The sequence below is a fragment of the Bubalus kerabau genome, chromosome 12 (genome assembly GCF_029407905.1).
Source record: "Bubalus kerabau isolate K-KA32 ecotype Philippines breed swamp buffalo chromosome 12, PCC_UOA_SB_1v2, whole genome shotgun sequence".
In the NCBI taxonomy this organism is placed as follows: domain Eukaryota; kingdom Metazoa; phylum Chordata; class Mammalia; order Artiodactyla; family Bovidae; genus Bubalus; species Bubalus kerabau.
In genome coordinates this window covers 42,531,839-42,536,721 of record NC_073635.1, presented here as the reverse complement: position 1 = coordinate 42,536,721, position 4,883 = coordinate 42,531,839, and the positions used below count along the sequence as shown (strand labels likewise).

At 36.5% G+C, this 4,883-nt stretch overlaps 1 non-coding gene across 1 annotated transcript; it reads right to left on the bottom strand.

Moving 5' to 3' along the window:
• Window positions 1-1,122: 1,122 nt before the first annotated feature.
• On the bottom strand, window positions 1,123-1,194 carry TRNAH-AUG (transfer RNA histidin (anticodon AUG)). Its single transcript has one exon. It is a non-coding gene; the product is annotated as a tRNA-His (tRNA).
• Window positions 1,195-4,883: the final 3,689 nt, after the last annotated feature.

Sequence of the window (4,883 nt, the reverse complement as noted above, 5' to 3'; positions counted from 1 at the left end):
GGGAATATTAAAACATTTGAAAAGAAAATAAGTCTATAAGTATAGGGAATATGAATTTGCTGTCACCTGGGAACAGGCACAGAAAAGAAAAAGTAGTAAAAAAATATCATTCATAATACTTAATTTCCATAGGTTATGTGCCAGAAACTCTACTCTGCAATGATAATGTGGAGAAGATAAATTTTGTATTTATCAATTATGTGATGTCTAAAGAAAAACTACTTTAAACAAATAATGTAATCATTATAATAAGTATATGATTTGAGGGATATGAATATAATGCTCTGAAAGCCTATAATCAGAAGACGGCTGCTGCTAAGTCGCTTCAGTCGTGTCCGACTCTGTGTGACCCCATGGACTGCAGCCTACCAGGCTTCTCCGTCCATGGGATTCTCCAGGGAAGAACACTGGAGTGGGTTGCCATTGCCTTCTCCAATGCATGAAAGTGGAAAGTGGAAAGTGAAAGTGAAGTCGCTCAGTCGTGTCTGACTCTTAGCCTGACTACAGCCTACCAGGCTTCTCCGTCCATGGGATTTTCCGGGCAACAGTACTGCAGTGGTGCCATTGCCTTCTCCAATCAGAAGACAGGACCTGGTATTTGTGAGAGATAGAAATCAATCCAGGTATCATTCTCTGAAATAAGTGATGTTGGAGCTGAGCTGGAAGAATTGAAAAGAATTAACAATGGCAAGCAGAGTTAATTTCAGAGATTATTAACACATCTTTATAATCATTATGTTTCCTGAGAAAATCTTTAACTATGGATTTTAATGCTTTTATAGTATGGAGCATTTGAATCAGTGTTTCCTATTCTCTTTTCATAAGTTAAGACTTAGAACCATCACCTCAGGGAGCCCTATGCAAGCACAATCATGGCTGAAATAGAGGGAGGTATGTTGCGAAGCAGGAAGAGTGGAGAAAAGGATATTTATTTTCCCTCTGCAGTTTTAATAAAGATTAAGTTGGAAGATTAAAAATTCATAAGGATCTTGAACGTGAAGTCGCTCAGTCCTGTCCGACTCTTTGCTACCCCATGGACTGTAGCCTACCAGGCTCCTCTGTCCACGGGATTTTCCAGGAAATAGTACTGGAGTGGATTGCCATTTCTTTCTTCAAGGGATCTTCCCAGCCCAGGAATCGAACCTGGGTCTCCCGCATCATAGACAGACGCTTTACCATCTGAGCCACCAGGGAATGTCCGTTCAAATTGGACTACAAAGTCAGGGTGTCTTCAAGAGACCCAAAACAAATGTTTTAAATTAGTAAGAAAGCAGTAATTAAACAAGTAAGGATGTGTACTGTTTAATAAAGGAAATAAATATAAATGAAATAAATTGTTATTTTTGTCTTATGGTAGAGGTGTGACCTTCATGACCTATAAAAATTATATAAAGGCCCCAAAACATTAATCATTCTCAAATTAACCTATTTATTCAAAACAATGACACTCCATTTCCTCACTAACCAAAAAGAGGGGCTATAAGAGGACATGAGGACTATAGTTATCTGCTATGGCTCTTTCATGACTAATTTCTACATCTGTTTTTTGAAGCCTTTCTTGACCTTAACCTTAGCCTTGGTCACTATACCACTCCTCTCCCCTTCCTAAAGCTGAATTACCCACTCACTACTTGTTAAATGCCAAAAATGTTTCTTACCTCTTGGGAGAACCATTTTGACCAACTATCCTTGAAACTAGCTGAACTTAGACTGACACATTTGCTAATGCTCTACAAATATTATGCCATTTCTTTTCCAAGTTAGAACACTCCTTTGGAGTCATTTTTTGGTACATTTTGAATACCAGCTATGTTTAACAATGTTGTAGTTGATTTTGTTTCTCAAAATAGTTTTGTTCAGTCTCTATCACTAGACCATGTTATTATAAAATAACATTAATAAACTTAATAAGTATTATTATTAATTTTACTAAAGCATTATCAGCATTAAGACTATTCAAAGCTAATACTATTGTCTTAAAATAATAACCAAGTTGGCTTTAATTGAATGACTCAGGTTTTTTTTTTTTCATTTTCTGCTCATTCCTACATTTATGTGAATTGAAAATAGTGTGACAGAAGTCAAATTGCAAGCTAAAATACTTCATGCTATTTTCATTCTTTGTTTTTTTCCAAATTACATTCTAGTTGTCTACAAGGTCAAGATTTTTGTTTTATTAAACTTAAATTAAAAGTATATTAAAAAAAAAAAATCCCTTCTTTTAAGCCGAGTAGAGTACTGAAGAAACATTATATGCTGAGGTATTTAATGGATGGTGAATAGTATACAAGGCTTACAAGATTTTTGCTGTCAGAGAATTGAATTGAAAATCAGGAGTGGTTATCTTGTACTATTTCAAACAATGGCCAGATGTGTGATGGTAAATTCTCCTGCCACTGTTTTCCTACTTCCCCAAAACATAAAAGGAAACATGAAGGGATATCAGCAAGAAGGTAGAATAAATCTAGACTCTCCTTCTCTCCCTTCACCCACCACACTGATACAGCAATAAATTAAAGACAAATTCCTTTTAAGAGAAATAAAAAAAAAAAACTAATTGAAATGTTTCTGCACTCTGGAATAATGGGAAAGCAATTCACCAAGTGAAAGGCAAAGGAGAAAAGAAAAGATATACCCATCTGAACGCAGAGTCCAAAGAATAGCAAGGAGAGATAAGCAAGATTTTTTTTTAAGTGAGCAATGAAAAGAAATAGAGGAAAACAAAATGAAAAAAGACTAGAGAATTCTTAAAGAAAATTAGAGATACCAAGGGAATATTTCATGCAAATACAGACACTATAAAGGACAGAAACAGCATGGACCCAACAGAAATAGAAGATACTAAAAAGAGATGGCAAGAATACACAGAAGAACTACACAAAAAATGTCCTAATGACCTGGACAACCATGATAATGTGGTCATTCCCCAGATATCCCAGAGTGTGAATTCAAGTGGGCCTTGGGAAGCATTACTACAAACAAAGGTAGTGGAGGTGATGGAATTACTACTGAACTACTTAAAATCCTAAACGAAGATGCTGTTAAAGTGCTGCACTCTATGTGCCAGCAAATTCGGAAAACTCAGCAGTGGCCTCAGGATTGAAAAGTCCATTTCCATTCCAATTCCAAAGAAGGGCAATGGCAAAGAATGTTCAAACTACCACACAATTGCACTCATTTCACATGCAAGAAAAGTAATGCTCAAAATCCTTCAAGCTAGGCTTCAACAATACGTGAACTGAGAAGTTCCACATGTAGAAGCTGGATTTAGAAAAGGCAGAGGAACCAAAGATCAAATTGTCAGCATCCATTGAATCATAGGAAAAGCAGGGAAATTCAAGAAAAATATCTATTTCTGCCTCATTGACTATGCTAAAGCCTTTGGCTGTGTGGATCATAACAAACTGGAAACCTCTTAAAGAGATAGGCATACCAGACCATCTTACCTACGTCCTGAGAAACATGTATGCAGGTCAAGAATCAACAGTTTGAACTGGACATGGAACAATGGACTGGCTCAAAATTAGGTAAGGAATACATCATGGCTATATATTGTCATCCTGCTTATTTAACTTATATGCAGAGTACGTCATGAGAAATGCCAAGCTTGATGAATCACAATTTGATATCAAGAGTAACAGAAATACCAATAACCTCAGATATGCAGATGACACCAGCCAAATGATAATAAAGAGGAACTAAAAGATAAAGAACCTCCTGATGAAGGTGAAAGAGGAGAGTGAAAAAGCTGGCTTAGAAATCAACATTCAAAAAACTAGTATCACAACAACTGTTCCCATCACTTCATTGCAAGTAGACAGGGAAAAAGTGGAAACAGTGGCAAATTTTATTTTCCTGGGACCAAAATCACTGAGGATGGTGACGGCAGCCATGAAATTAAAAGATGCCTACTCCTTGGAAGAAAAGCTATGACAAATCTGGACAGCATGTTGAAAAGCAGAGACATCACTTGTTCAACAAAGGTATGTAGAGTTAAATGTATGATTTTTCCAATAGTTGGTTACGGATGTGAGAGTTGAACTTTAAAGAATGCTTTTGATTTCTCCTTCATATTTGCATGAGATCCTTGCTGGGTACAATAATCTGGGCTGTAGGTTATTTTCTTTCATCACTTTAAGTATGTCTTGCCATTCCCTCCTGGCTTGAAGAGTTTCTATTGAAAGATCAGCTGTTATCCTTATGGGAATTCCCTTGTGTGTTATTTGTTGTTTTTCCCTTGCTGCTTTTAATATGTGTTCTTTGTGTTTGATCTTTGTTAATTTGATTAATATGTGTCTTGGGGTGTTTCGCCTTGGGTTTATCCTGTTTGGGACTCTCTGGGTTTCTTGGACTTGAGTGATTATTTCCTTCCCCATTTTAGCGAAGTTTTCAACTATTATCTCCTCAAGTATTTTCTCATGGTCTTTCTTTTGGTCTTCTTCTTCTGGGACCCCTATGATTCGAATGTTGTAGTGTTTTTGATCTCATTTATTGCATTATTCATTATATATTGACTCTTTTTTATTTCTTCTAGGTCCTTGTTAAACCTTTCTTGCATCTTCTCAATCCTTGTCTCCAGGCTATTTATCTGTGATTCCATTTTGATTTCAAGACTTTGGATCAATTTCACTATCATTATTTGGAATTCTTTATCAGGTAGATTCCCTATCTCTTCCTCTTTTGTTTGGTTTGGTGGGCATTTATCCTGTTCCTTTACCTGCTGGGTATTCCTCTGTCTCGTCATCTTGTTTAAATTGCTGAGTTTGGGGTGTCCTTTCTGTATTCTGGCAGTTTGTGGAGTTCTCTTTATTGTGGCATTTCCTCTCTGTATGTGGGTTCGTACAAGTGGCTTGTCAAGGTTTCTTGGTTAGGGAAGCTTGTGA